The following is a 15,697-nucleotide window of genomic DNA, read 5'->3' as shown; positions in this document are numbered from 1 at the left end:
CCCTGGGAGGCCGGCAGCGCGACCTGGCCGAGGTGGAGACGCTCGTCGCATATAATAAAGATCCTCTATACCCCGAGCATCAGCAACCCCCCTCCTGTTTCCCCCCGCGCTGAGATAGTGCGACCAAGGGGGCCCCGTTCCCACCCCCAGCCAGGCACTGTCCACGAGGCCCGCGGGTTGCGGGGCCATCGCCGCTCCGCGTCTCATCACCAGACGGGTAGGCCCGACCAGGTCTCGGCCCCAGGCCTACCTCATTCTTGAGGGTATTTCTTTTCCTTGGTTTTGGGTATGTGTTGTCGGCGCCGTCTGTGAAGTAGAATTGTATAAGTGTTGCCGTGTGCTCGGTAGTCGGTATTAGCTCTGCACTGTGTTTTCACTTTTATGTTTGCTTTTTGTGTAAATGGAATTGTGTTTTCTTTTTTGTGTGCATTTGGTGGAATTGTATTTGTGTGCTTCCCGTGTGCCGAGAATAAATGTGCTTTATTGTTGAACTGTTTTCCCGCTTCGCTTCGTCTTTTCCTCCATTGAATCCCCATCTTGCTTCACGTAAAGGGTTGGTAGTGGGCTGAATACGCCCGATAATTAATCGAACCGTCGAGGTCGACGATAACACCGCTCGGTTATTCTGATAGTACGGAACGGGTCGCTTAAGTGGCCCGTGTCCGAAGTCGACCTGCGGCGAGGTGCGATCGCCCGGTCTACCCTCCGCGTGGGTACTTAGGTAGTTCGAATTTGGCGAGCAACCCTATCCCACGCGGGGGCTGATTGGCTCGATCGCGGTGAGACCGAAAGGTCCACCCGTGACTGGTTCCCGGCGTTAGTCCGAGAGGGTCACGACTGGATTGTCCGTCCGGTGGGCGACGTGCCGCGATTCGAGTTACGTGGCCGTTCGCACGCCGGCGGGCGCGAAGACCGCAACACTGGTGTCAGAAGTGGGATACAAATTCATCGCCCTCCTCGCGGCACTGGTATCGGAGAACAGGAGGGCGGGCTCTCCTGTCTCCGGCTAAATTTACGGGAATCGGTCCAGGGGTGAGAGAAGCGACCCCCGATTCCCTCCAAATTACGAGCGAGCAAATTAACCCTTCACGAGAAGCAAGATGGCGTCTCAAGGCGAGCGGGAGCCGGGGGTATTAGAAATGTATATGTGTAATAATGTAGAGTCCATGGCCCAGGATGGAATCCCCGAGCAGGAAATGTTGATTGTGCAGGAACAGGGACTCGCCCAACTGAACCCAGGGCCCGAGGTGGGTGCGGCAGCGGCCGCGGTGTATGACACCTTCCCCCCCCCTCTCCACCAAGACCCTTCCCCAACCCCTGCCGAAACGGCTCACTTGAGTGCATCCGACATGGCCCAGCTATTCACCATGCTGGCACAAATGAAAGCGGAAATAATAAACGGAATAAAAAGCATGAACGAAAAGATCGATGCGAGTACACAGCAAATGAAGGAAAGAACGAAAAAGCTGCGGGGTGAGACGCAGAACATGGGCCGATGCCGGCAGGCGGGCATGAAGGCCGTGACAAAGGAAATAATAATAGTTGAGACAAGGGAGGTAAAGGGTGAAGAGGTGACAGAGTTGGCAGAGACACGGGAGACAGAAAAAATAGAGGAGAGACTGCACGATGAAGACGGGGTAAGTGACGCACACACACACACGGAGGTAGTGGAGGACAATGGGGGTGAGCTCGCGGAGCGTGTAGAGACCCAGTGCGAGCACCTGGATGGCCTCCTCCAGGAACGAGGGGAGGGAGTCTGCCCCCTTGAGGTGAGTCACGACCAGGTGAGTTCGGTCGTGCTTTGCGAGGTTGAGGGGACGAGTGCTGTGGACGGGTGCACGGAGAGCTTGGGGGGTATAGAGGCCCCGGAGACCCTTGTGGGGACACGAATCCCCAGTATGGTTGTCCCTGTGTGTGTGGTGCAAGGTGTGAGTGCGTCCCCGTGTGTGGAAGCGACCCCGTGTGTGAGTGGTGTGGTGGCGATGGTGCTGGAGTGCGTGCTTCCCAGCACGCCGTGTTTGGATGAGGCACCGTGTGTGGATGAGGAACCGTGTGTGGAAGAGGCCGTGTGTGTGAGTGAAACGGCCAGTATGAGTGAGGAACCGCGGGTGAGTGCCCTCGCGTGTGTGGGTGAGGCACCGCGGGTGAGTGCCCCCGCGCGAGTGAATAGAGCACCACGTGTGAGTAGTATGGTTTGTGTGAGTAGTGAGGCACGCGTGAGTGAACGGCCGTGTGCAAGGTCGCTGTGTGCCAGGGAGACCGTGTGTGTGAGAGAGCGGTATGAGAGGGAGATGTCGGTTGGCATGCGGGAGCACGCAGCCGCGTCTCCCCGTGTGAATGTGATGGTGTGGACTGTGTGCGTCGTAACACGCAGGTGTGCGTGGGTTGAATGGAGGCGACGACGGCGACATGGGAGGAACGAAAGCCGAGTAGCGGCTGTAGTTGTTTCGCGGACCGTGCCGGGTTCGCCCAGCAGTGAGCACGCGGTTCGTGCTGTGCAACGCACGAGACCACCACGTGCTCGCTTGCGAGAGTGAAGTCCCGGTCCGGAAACGCACGCGGTGGATTTGCCGATCCCGCGGACGGACAAAGTTTAGGCAGGACTACGGATTTGGACCGGACGGGTTCTCCACGCGATCGTGTGTGTTAAGCTCCAACGGGCAAAGCACATGTGTTCGCGTGGGGAACCCCTCGAGACTTGGGGCTTGTTTTTTTTCTGCGCACGGTGACGTCATGGCTGCACGTGGGGTTGGAATCCGGCAGGAGGGGTATCTCTGCCGGATGGCACCGTCCAAGGAGGGACGAGGAACACGTGCAGCTGCATGACGTCACGGCCAGGTGCAAAGTGCGCGAGCTCTGAGTTGCCGCGCAGGTGCTGCGCATGAAAAAAAAAAAAAAAGCAAGCCTCACTTTCGGGTGTACAGGATTCCTGAGCACAGGATGGAAACTAGTTAGGGGGAAGGGTTAGCTTAGTTAGACCGACTTCATGGGGCAGGGGTAAGTCCTCATGGAGTCCGTGGAATGGATTAGTTAGAGGGATTGTAGCCAGATTTAGGTTGGGAAAGTGATTTTTGGGACATTTGGAGACAGAGACAGACTGTGAATGTGTAGAGGGGACGTAGTTTAGCTACGTAGTGTTAAAAGGAACGTGCTGTAGTATAAGGGACGACGTGGGAGCACGAGTTAGTTAGGGGGTGCAGATAGAAGGATGGCAGAGTTCAGCGGTGTGTGTGTTGAAGAGTTGGTGAGTTGTGAGGTGAGTACTTGTTGAGTGAGTGAGGCCAGCGGGTCTGTGTGAGTGGAGCGAATGGGGAATGCATGGTGCGATGAGTGATTGGGGGGAGGAGTGACTCCCGCCCAAGGGACCCCGGGGTCAGAGTAAAGTGAGTTAGCGGGGTTAGTCAAATTGAAAAATGGAGGTCGTTTTGTTGTTGGTGGGAATGTAGGCTCGAGACCCATTTGGAGGGGTGCAGGAGCCCTGTTGACGGGCTTGGGAGCGTGGCTGCGAAAGGTGAGTATCGCTGAGTGGGTACCCCGGGCACCAGGCGAGTCGGCCGTGGTAGGCCAAGGGCCCATGGGGGGCCGGGATAGAGTAGTGGGCACGGGTGCGCCTGCTTGGTGCGGGGGCCCGGGGCGCCATTAGCCGCGTGGGCAGTGTTGTGGGCACGGGTGACCCTCGGAAAGGGGCCCGGGAGGCCGGCCTGCCACGTGTGCGTTTCAGGGCGGGTGCCATGCGGGGCACTCCCCGGTGTTAGGTGGCTGGTAGGCTCGGAGGCAGTGTAGTGCCCGGGGGTGCCATAGCGGGAGATTCGGCAGAGGGTCGTGCCTGCCAAAGGGAGCCACGTGTCCCAGCCAGGAGACCGTGTGAGGGCACGGAGAGAAAATTGGGGGGCGAGGCCCGAAATTGTAAGGACACCAACACAGGCGACGGGAATCTGGGTTGTTAGAACCAATAGTTTAAGCGAGAGGCGCTTGTTGAAAGCCCCGGGGTAGTTTAACAGTTAAATGGTTAGGGTAGATTAGGAGATGTACCCCTCCGCACCATCCATCCCCTCGCTGTCGTTGTGGGCCGCTGGACCCACTTGGTGTTAAGATCGCCGAACTCTGGGGAGGCCATTCTGAGGCTTCGTTGGGCCTCGACACAGGACGTTAGCTCTCCCTTATTCCCCTCCGGGAAGGGAACGTAGGGGTTGGGAGTAGGCTAGGTGACAGAATAGGTTAGCCGAACAAGGACGATAAAGGGGGTTAGGGGACGATTTATAGTGGGGAAGTAAAAATAAAAAAAAAAATAAAAAAAATTAAGGGGGCTAAATTGGTTTTTCACAAATTAAGGGAGTGGGTATGTACAGTGACAGGCAAAGGCGATAGGTTGGGAGGGAGACAGGTAGGTAGGTCCGAGCCCGCCTTCCAAGTGGCCAGCACCACCGCACTCCCTCCACCAACCTCCACTGAACGGCAAAGGCTGGCCACTTCATCGGCTGGCCGTGTTTTGCTTCAAGGCGGAGGCCGGCCAAGTTCATCGGCAGCTGTGTGCTGCAAGGCCTGTGCCGGCCAGTTCATCTGCTGGCTGTTTTTCTTCGAGGCCTGTGCCGGCCAGTTCATCTGCCGGCTGTGTTTGCCTGCAACGGTCTTCTTCTGCGGGCTGTGTTTGCCTGCAGCGGCCTTCTTCTGCGGGCTGTGTTGCCTGCACCTTTGCCATGCCATGCCCACTGCCCATGTTCACCAGCCCCGTTCAATTTTGCTTTGCCCCCCCCTGTTCATTTCCATGTGCGCCAGGATCAAGGCAACAGTTTGCAAGCTGCGAGAACTGCCCTGTTGGCAGCTACAACACGGGCCTGCAGTGGCAGCCCGTGCACCGTGTTTTGCGTCCATCCATTCATCCATTCGTTCGTTGTGCTCATTGCGTGTGCCACTTGAGCTGGCACGGAGACTGCGTTGTGCAGCCCAAGCACCGTTGTGGTTCACTGAGTTCAGTTCAAAAGGGAAGGCCTTGGACTGCGTGTGAGCAGCCAGCCACGTTCCCTGTCACCTGCATTGTTTTGAGCCAGAGACTGCATGCGGGCAGCCTGGCTCCCTGCTAACTGCTTTCTTTTTGCAGAGTTCAATGATCCTGGGCCATGGTTTAGTGTAAAATTTGTAAGTTAAGGTTAAGATGTACTGTACATATGAGTGCGCCCCCGGCATGTCTGTCTAGCGCCGGCAATTTTATTTAAGTCGTCCGTGTGAGTGAGTTTGTTTAGATAGTTACGCAGCCCTCAGGTTATTTATTTTGGGGACACGAATACCATGAATGTCGCACTCAGGGATCCGTAGGTAAAATGTACTAGGGGAAAACTACACATGATGGCACACGAAAATTTGACGACTCGGGACGAGTCTGTAAAAAGGGAAGGGGGTAGTGTTGTGGTTACCAGATTCGCAAACCACCATTCAGGTCCCTTAGGTGAGGTATCTCGGTAAGTACATGTGTAGTTAGGCCCAAACCCGTTGTCTAGTGGGAATACATGTCATTTATACGTGCTGCGACTCTTCAGGATAGCCGTTTTTCTTTTACTATCTTTATTTTGGACCAATCGCCACCATCACAACCACAACATCAACCACCGACCACAACCACCGCTTCACCACAACCGCCACGACCTTCCCGTCACACCTCGCCACCGTAGCATCACCACCGTTCTTGCCCCGCTGTGGGTACCGGTGTTGGACTCGTGTAGGACGCGCGTCGAACAGCGTGTACAAAATCACGGATTTTCTGCTTCAAAAACGGATGGAAAACGACACACGCCCACTTTTTGCCGTCCAATCGGTGAGCGAGGGGCGAATTGGCCCCGCCCCCAGGGCGATCGATATATGCAAATTTGTGGATCAAAAAGCCTTCACGCCCACTTTTTCTCGGGCCAATGGGGAGCGAGGTGAAAGGTCAAAGGGAGGGGGTCAAAGGCGAAGTTACGGGGGGATAAAAGGACGGTGTTCGTCAGTCAAAGGAGTCGTAAAAGTCGGAACGAGGGAGTCAGCAAAACAGGAACGAGAGAAGTAGTAAAGGTCGGAACGAGGCGAAGGAGTCGGAACAGAGAGTCAAGACTTCGCGGGCGGTGGAGCTGCTCGTCGTGTGCGTTGAAGTCGGAACGGAGGGGACGAGCTGTGGAGAGGCGGCGAGGGCGGACGAGGGGGTGCTCGCGTCGTGCAGGGAGCTGCACCCCTGGGAGGCCGGCAGCGCGACCTGGCCGAGGTGGAGACGCTCGTCGCATATAATAAAGATCCTCTATACCCCGAGCATCAGCAACCCCCTCCTGTTTCCCCCCCGCGCTGAGATAGTGCGACCAAGGGGGCCCCGTTCCCACCCCCAGCCAGGCACTGTCCACGAGGCCCGCGGGTTGCGGGGCCATCGCCGCTCCGCGTCTCATCACCAGACGGGTAGGCCCGACCAGGTCTCGGCCCCAGGCCTACCTCATTCTTGAGGGTATTTCTTTTCCTTGGTTTTGGGTATGTGTTGTCGGCGCCGTCTGTGAAGTAGAATTGTATAAGTGTTGCCGTGTGCTCGGTAGTCGGTATTAGCTCTGCACTGTGTTTTCACTTTTATGTTTGCTTTTTGTGTAAATGGAATTGTGTTTTCTTTTTTGTGTGCATTTGGTGGAATTGTATTTGTGTGCTTCCCGTGTGCCGAGAATAAATGTGCTTTATTGTTGAACTGTTTCCCGCTTCGCTTCGTCTTTTTCCTCCATTGAATCCCCATCTTGCTTCACGTAAAGGGTTGGTAGTGGGCTGAATACGCCCGATAATTAATCGAACCGTCGAGGTCGACGATAACACCGCTCGGTTATTCTGATAGTACGGAACGGGTCGCTAGTGGCCCGTGTCCGAAGTCGACCTGCGGCGAGGTGCGATCGCCCGGTCTACCCTCCGCGTGGGTACTTAGGTAGTTCGAATTTGGCGAGCAACCCTATCCCACGCGGGGGCTGATTGGCTCGATCGCGGTGAGACCGAAAGGTCCACCCGTGACTGGTTCCCGGCGTTAGTCCGAGAGGGTCACGACTGGATTGTCCGTCCGGTGGGCGACGTGCCGCGATTCGAGTTACGTGGCCGTTCGCACGCCGGCGGGCGCGAAGACCGCAACAATATATATGTATATATTGTTACGGCTGTGGAAATTCGCATTACACCATAAAGGGTCCTCAGGTGAGATATATTGAGAAGTTCATGTGTAGTTTGCCCAAACCCGTTGTATAGAGGGAATATATGTGATCCATTCAGGCTGCGATTCTTCAGTTAGCCATTTTTCTTTTGCTGTCGTTATTTTGGTGCAAGAACAACAACGAACATCGCCACAACCAATATCTCAACGATCACGCCATTCACGACACGACGCCAACAATCACGCCATTCACACCACCTTCCACAACTACGCTACCACCAACTTCGCCACTCGCCATTCAACGAGCACCGTGCGGTCACGATCTCTGCGGGGCGGATGAAAGGAGCGGAGTGGCTGCAGCAACAAGGGTGCGAAGGGGCATCTCCCACCCAAAACTCCCGCTTAAATATCTACCGCCAAGATCTCCCGCCAAAAACGCCCGCGCAAATATCTCCCGCCCGAATCTTCCTTCCCTAGTCGTACGGCGCGTGGAGAAGAAAACCAACAACGCCTGTGGGGTTTTCCCGCCATTTTCCCCGCGCTTGGTGAGAAAGCGGGAGGGGGTGGCGCGTCCTCTCCCAATTGGCGGATGCACGGTGTGACGCGGCCGGGGGAGAGGAACGCCCCCCTTCGAGGCATTTTCTGGAAGTGTCTCGAAGGAAGGAGGAGCCAAGAACGGGGTGGGGTGCGGGGCGGAGCGAAGGGCGGAGCCCGACCCTACAAAAGGCGTGGGTGTAGACTGTTGAGAGTCCCGCTTCCCTTGTCCCTGAATGAGAGTTGTGGAGAGTCGTCGGTTCCCTTGTTCCTGAATGAGAATTGTCGAGAGTTGTGGAGAGTCACTGGTCCGTTGTCCCTGAATGAGAATTGTCGAGAGTTGTTGGAGAGTCCCTGCTTATGGTTCGTTCGTTCGTTCGTTCGGAGGAAGAGGTTGAGGTCCTGTTCGTTCGTTCGGGTCTGGTCGTGGTCAGGTGAAGGTCGTCGAATTTGCGCAGGTCGGCGAATTGCCACGGGTCGTCGAACCTGGTCCCTGGTGATTGTTCCTGGTCGTAGGGTCGATCGGAGCCGGTGCAGTCCCAAGACCCTGCAAGTGGGACGGAGCGCCTGCCATTCCCACCCCCCCCCCCCCGTCCGCACCGAGATAGCGGTGAAAACCCGGCCCATTCCCCCAAAACCCCGTCCGAGCTGTCGGGCGGACGACACGTGCAGGCGCGAGGGACGAGCCCAGTGGACCACACCGGAGGGACTCGGAGTTGCGGTCGCCAAGGGCTGGACGACTTCCTTTTCTTTTGGGGTTTTGTGTAAATGTCTGTGGGTGGTGCCAGTCTTGAGAAGTAGAACTGTTTTAAGTGTTGCCATGTGAATTGCCTTATTCGGTTGTTGATCTGCGTTGGTTCTTTGCTTGTGTGTTTCTTTACGGTGATTGTAAATACGTGTATTGCTTTTATTGTATCCTTGTAACTGTAATATACGTGCCTTCCGTGCTTCCGAATTAAATGTGCTTGTCCGATTGTTCCCCGTTTTGCTTAGTCTTTTCCTTTTATTGAAATCTCCATCTTGCATCACGTAAGGGATTGATAGTGGGTGTAAGTTCCCGATAAATAATCTGAACCGTCGAGGTCGACGATAACTCCGCTCGGTTATCCCTGCAGTACGGAACGAGCCGCTTAAGCGATTCGTATCCGGAGTCGACCTGCGGCGTGGTAGAACTCTTCGGTACGCTACCCGTGCGGGTACTTCGGTAAATCGACCATTCGGCGATCGGACCCTATTTCGTGCGGGTAGAATGCAGACTGAGTTGTGGTGAGGTTAAACCACCACCTGTGACTAGCTCCCGGCGTTGTTCTGAGAGGGTGACGACTGAATTGCACGTTCGGTGGGCGAAGCGGCCGCTATTGGTTAAACGCGGTCATTCACACGCCGGCGGGGCGCGAATTCACAACAATATATATCACCGCACGAGAAATCGAAGTGTTGACATCACCGTCATACCGAAGAAAAAAAAATAAAATAAAAAAACAGGGAGTCTGGAACACTGACGCTAACCATTACCTTGAGTGTTTCGACTTATGAGCACCTTACAAGTACCTTTTGTCGACGTGGGCCAACGTTCGCATGTCGTGCGTACAACTTATTCCCATCGCATGCGGAACGTGTGTCATACGGCAAGTACGTCATAAAATGTTTAACACGTTTATAATTACAAGACGTACTCCACTTAATACGACGTATGATAGCGTACTTTAGCATTTTATTCACGCATACCAAACTTACCCATACCGTATTCGACATGCGCCAGTGTTTTAGACGCATTTTTCAGAGGTCGGCATTAAGGCAAGATCGCCAAGGTGTGACTGCGATGTTGACACTTCCATTTCTGCGGCGGTTATAATTTGAATCATTGTGCGGCAGCCTTTTAATAAGCTACGTCATGTCATCGTCGGCGATGCGTGCAGCGCGCTATGCACAAGTTAGACTAACATTGGGCATAGGCTGGGAAGGCCGACAACAGGCTTTGCCTCGAGCTTTATGGGGCCCGCAGCTTGGGGGGAGGGGCCATCCCGAATCCAAATGTCATTACCTGAATTGGGCGCTCCGATTGGCCCCGACCCCTCACGTGGCCCGCCAGCTTGACCGGAAACAGCCTCACTTCGTTTCCGGCAAGGCCATCCCAAACAGCGGGAATATTGCGCTCCGACCCCAGGAGATGACATGAATCGCCCACGCCAAAATTGGCATGCGAATCATCCTGCAAAACCCCCGAGCGATCGGTCGAGCGTCCCGCATGCCCGCTCGGGCGTTCGACCAGCGTCGATCAACGCGCTCAATCCGCGCGCGCCAATGTGGCCCGCACTGTACATTCACTGGCTCGATCGCAGCCTCGCTGGCCACAGAAATTAGAAGACATTCACCATCCGTGGAGGATCCACCGCTGCCAGCGAGGACCGAAGGTACATCGCCATGGATAAATCCATGCACGTTTCACGAGCGGCGTACATGTCTGCTTTTAAGCACATTCCATACAGTGCCATTACGGTTCCGCCATTACGCACGTGGCCAGCGCTCGCGCTCCCACGACTCCGCTAGAATGTGCGCAGGGCAAACGCCAACATGCGTCCGGGTATTGAGGTTAAAAAAAGAACAAGCCACTTATACCCGCACACTCATATCCTGCCCAACATGGCATGGAGTCGACTTTATTGGCCTCTGTACGTGTTTCGTGCAGCGTGGCCATCATGCTGGCCATGTTTCCCGTGCCGTGAAAATCACCATTCGTGCAGCCCCTTAAGAGGTATTTATTTACATGCCTTTCTAATGCAATCGGCAATTCTCCCCAGACCATCGGAAGCTTGAGCCGACAACCCCACACTGCCAAACGCACATCATATGACTCGCTGCAGTTTCACCACCGCGGTGCCAGACGCACTGGCCTCCAAGGCGCACGTGGCTGATTTACCTCAGGAATAATCAGAAAAGAAGAAGAGTGGGGATGAATGAAGAAGAAAAATGATTTAAGCAACCCTAGCTATTAGATAATCGCAATGCACTCCCTTGTTGTCCCGCTCAACAAAAGGAAGGGGACTATCTCCACGTATAATAATGGAATAACTGTCTTGGGACACCGATCTGTTGTATGCATGCGGTTCCGAGAACCGCAACAATATATATATATATATATATATATATATACATACATACATATATATTGTTACGCATTTCGGCCCGCCCGGCGTGCGATCGGCCACGTAACTCAAATCGCGACACGTCGCCCACCGGAACGGACAATTCAGTCGTGACCCTCCTTGGAACTATCACCAGGAGCTAGTCACGGGTGGGTCTTTCAACCCCACCACAATCGTGCCAATCGGCCACCCGCGCAGGATAGGGTTGTTCGCCAAACTCGACCTACCTAAGTACCTGCGCGGATAGTTAACCGGGCGATCGTACCTCGCCGCTGGCCGGCCTAGGACACGAACCGCTTAAGCGGTCCGTTCCGTGCTTCAGTGATAACCGAGCGGTGTTATCGCCGGCCCCGACGGACATGATTATTTACCGGGTGCTTACACCCTTCTACCAATTCCTTCCGTGATGCAAGATGGAACTTACAAACAAAGGAATGGATGCAACAAAACAGGAAACAGTTCGACAAGTACATTTATTTCACACACACACACACAAGGCAAGCACGTATTCACAGCCATACAATAATTCAGGCACGTATACAGTGAAAGCAAGAACACAACGCAGAGTTACAACCGAATAAAAAGGGCAATTATTTTCATCACACTTATACAGGTTTACTTACAAGACTGGCGCCACACATACATTTGCATAATAAGCAAAGAAAACAAAAGCCACCCTCATAGGCAAGGAGGCAGACAGGTCCGTGGACCAAATGCGCGTGGAACCTGGATGAGCGGCCAGGTCCACGAGACCGAAGTGGTCTTACCCGCGCCCTCGTGGCGCGATGGCGGGCAAGCCGCAATGTCAGCGTAACGCGCCTGACTCCGTGCCCCTGGCGTGGCTGGGGAGCTCCCTCCGGCGTGCTCCGCGCAAGCACGTGTTTCTCAGTCGGCACCACGGTGGGGGTGGGGAACGGACGGGGTTACCGGCGCTATCTCAGCGCGGATGGGGGAGTTGTTGATGCCTGGGATGGGGAAGGTTCTTGTTGCTCAGGATGGGGAGAGGGGAATGGCTGACGCTGGGTCCCCCCTAACGGGGCCTCGGGACCGCACTGACTCCGGCGAACTCTCGCCCCCGAGCCCTCCTCCGCGTCCCTGCTCCACTCTGCAACTCGCCCCTCGACCTCCACTCCGAGCTCCGTCCCCCGTTCGTCGATCGGCCCTGTCTGTACTGCCTGCTTCGAGCTTCTTCCTTTTCCACCGTCCGTCCCCGTATATCCTCCACTGCCGACTTCTCTGACTCCACCCCGAGCCGCACCGCGTTCGCTCTTATATAGCCCGGGGAGGGCGTATATGCAAATACGCGGATCAAATCGCGTTTGGAGGCGGGGCTACGCCACCCGATGTTCAACCATTGGATGGACGGAAAGGGGGCGTGAACCTCTCCTGATCCGTTTTTCCTCTCCCGAAAGGATCCATGTGCACTCGTGGCACGACGCGTTTGGTAACAATCACCGAACGGGCTTTGGACAGCACGACGTTCGGTGTTGACAGGTGGTGTGGTTGATGGTGGTGGGGGGTTTGCTGTGGTGGTTTGGTTGTTGGCGGGCGTCGTTTGAGAATGGGGGTGAGGCGATGTTTGCGGGGTGGGGTTGTGGAGGTGAAGGTAGTGGCGGTTTGGTGTAGTTGTTCGGGGGCGTTGTTTGTGGTGGCGATTTGGTTGTTGGGGGATGATTGGTCCAAAATAATGACAGAGAAAAGAAAAACGGCTAACTCGAAGGATCGCAGCCCGGTGAACACGGAAATTCCCTTAAAACAACGGTGGGGAAATCTAACTACACACATACTTATCGTCATAACTGATCTCAGGACCCTTTATGGTGTATTGCGAATTTCCACAGCCGTAACAATATATACATATATACACATACATATACACAAATACATTATATATATATATATATATATATATATATATATATATATATATATATATATATATATATATATATATATATATATATATATATATATATATATCGACATACAATGCGAGTCCACTCTGTGATTGTTTCTTATTCCCATCCCTTGTTGCATGAGGTCGTTCTGAATGACTGGGTTCAACCCTCCTGCTTTGATTTAATTTAAATTGTTGTTTTTTTTAATTGAAATAGTTTTTCCTCTTGAGCATGTCAATTTTATGGAAATTAAAAAAAAATGCTTTGTATAATAAAATATGGCTCCACTATATTTAGACACCAAAAATGCAGGATTGCCAGTAAAATACTAATATTGCTGTTTCCATGTTGCAGGTCCAAACGGGTTAGTGTAAGACAAAAAAAATATACCGAGCAAGGTGTTTGCTCTCCTTAGGAAATGGAGTAAGTAATACTGGTCAAGCAGGAAGGAGACACGATCCAGTTTCCATGTCCATTATGACCTTGCAATTGAGCGATCTTGTACAGGTCTTTGTCGACTGTCAAAGATTTCTGAATTTTATTTTGATGAAATTGGTGATTGTTTTGGCCACACACACACACACACACACACACACACACACACACACACACACACACACACACACACACACACACACACACACACACACACACACACACACAGTCAACCCCCGCTTCATCGCAGTTCACCTATCGCGCCCCCGTTCATCGCGGGTTTTCCCTTGGAACGTAACTAATTTTTTCTGCGGATTCCCCCGGTACATCGCGGTAATAATATGTAAAATATAAATTATTTAAGCAATAAATTATAACGCGTGGTGCTCGACCAGTCACACAACGCACGAGACAAAGTTTCGCTTGTGAACTTTGACTATTTCTACGTTTTTTTCTCCAAGCCCCACGATGCCGCCCAAATGCCCTGCACCTTCTAAGGCTTCTCGCAAGGAACCGAAGCGCCAGAGGAAGGTCCTGGGACGCTCCAGGAGAAGGTTAAGGTAAAGGTGCTCGATATATGCTTCGGGAAGGAAAAAGGTTTGCCGCCGTTGGACGAGCACTGCTCATACCCAGCACCTCAAAACCGACCAGACCAGACTAGTCAATCTCCGGCACCTCAAACCCAATCACTGCCAAACCGAAAAGCGAAGCCGAGCGGTTATATATCGCCAAGTCCTGTCGGACGAGATTTACTTTTAGCGGCTTTAAAAGCCAGTTAATATCCCGAGCGCACCAGGCGGTCAATGGCAGGAAGGGATGCAACGAGCAGGTTGACATTCAAACAATGGGGCATTTATTTTCAGTGGGCATGCAGTCAATGAATGAGGGGATGGGGACAAGACAAGAGCAAAAGCCTACAGCCGAGTTCTATTCGGAATGTACAAGCACGTACTTACAATTCTGTGATTGTTTCCACCCCGAGCCGCACCGGCTTAAGTAACAAGGTGCCACAGACTTTCATGCAAAAACCCAAGAAAGAAAAGACACAGGCTCATAAGCCTTTAATATTCCTCAGAGCCGGGATGACCAAAAGGCTCCGAGAGGCCGGGCCGGTTACCTCGCCACCCCTCGGTGGCGACTCGTTGGGCTTCGGGTTGGCGACCCTCGGTGTCTCCGTCTCGCTGGCTCGTTGCCAACGTGGCAGCGGCTTCGAATGGCTGCTTGGTGGGTCAAGGGCTTTGCGACGCGCCCGACTCTCCACTGCTGTCTGGCTGCTCTCCACGGCTTCTCCCACGAGCTACTGCTCCAGCGATCTCGACCCACCAACGATTCGACCTCTCCCACCAACTCCACGACGACACTCAACTTCCTCCAACTCGACTGCTTTCTCGGCGTTCCAACGCGGCTTTTTATTGGGTCCGGGGCGTTCACCCTCCCTTCCCGGCGCGCGGGGGAAAATCCTTGGGAGGGAGATTGGTATGTGCTTACGCCTTTTTGAGGGCCCCACCCCAACCGTCAAATCTGTTTTCTTCTTTGGGTGGTTTTCTGGGAGTGTTGTTTTTTGTAGAGGAGGGTCATTCTTCTTCAAGGCAAAAGGCCGTTTTTATCTTGTTATGTTTGTGGAGATGCCGTGGTTGTAGACTCTGTGCCGTTGTAGTGGGGATGGCACGGTTGTGGAGATGATGGCGTTGTGGTGGAGGTGGCGTGGTTGTGGAGTTTTTTTTTTTTTTAAATAAAAGATAGCAAAGAATAACGGCTAACTCTAAGATTCACAGCCCTGCACACTAACAAATTCCGTTATACATTGGTGGGGGAATCTAACCTGGAACACACACTTATCGAAATAACTGATCTTCGGGGAACCTGAATGGTATTCTGTGAATTTCCACCACCGTAACTATATATATATATATATATATATATATATATATATATATATATATATATATATATATATATATATATATATATAGTACTCTTTTGTCTGCCTGCCTGGCAGACAAAATTGAAAATCGTTCCAAACAGGAAATTTACTGGTAACCTCGACAACCGAAGGTGAAGGAGGTTATGTTTTCACCCCTCTCTGTCCGTCTGTTTGTTTGTGTGCAGTATATCTCAAAGTAGTGGACGTATCCGGATGAAATTTTTTGAGCAGATTGGGTGTGTGTCAAGGACGAACTGATTAGATGTTGGTGAAGATGTGGATCCGACTACTAGAATTTTTGAAGTGATTCTTCACCATTGAGAGAGAGGGCCAAAATGATATATAGCACAACATCTCAAAAAGTTGTGGACGGATTCGGACAAAACTTTGTGGACAAGCTGGGTATGTGACAAGAAGAATTGATTCAATTTTGGTGAAGATCCGAATCCGGATCGGAGAATTTTTAAAGTGATTCTTCACCATTGAGAGATAGGGCCAAAACGATAACATACCATGATATTTCAAAAATGTATTGTGCCCAATATGTTCTCGTGGATCAGGCATTACGTGGTGGAAGTATGTGCTCTACCGAATACCCTTCTAGTTTGAAGGCTGTTGTAGACAC

General features: G+C 52.9%; 2 protein-coding genes across 4 annotated transcripts in view; one reads left to right on the top strand and one right to left on the bottom strand.

Moving 5' to 3' along the window:
* The window catches only part of GBA1 (glucosylceramidase beta 1), a 113,906-nt gene that overhangs the window by 3,197 nt on the left and 95,012 nt on the right, over positions 1–15,697 (bottom strand). The window lies entirely within an intron of this gene.
* LOC147016981 (metaxin-3-like) overlaps positions 1–15,697 on the top strand; it is a 40,012-nt gene that overhangs the window by 4,304 nt on the left and 20,011 nt on the right. The window lies entirely within an intron of this gene.

The sequence above is a fragment of the Eptatretus burgeri genome, chromosome 11 (assembly GCF_056783735.1).
Source record: "Eptatretus burgeri isolate ZD-2024b chromosome 11, Ebu_testis_v1, whole genome shotgun sequence".
NCBI classification, from domain to species: Eukaryota; Metazoa; Chordata; class Myxini; order Myxiniformes; family Myxinidae; genus Eptatretus; species Eptatretus burgeri.
Note: the sequence above shows the minus strand (reverse complement) of the source record. Positions and strands in the feature narration are given on the sequence as shown.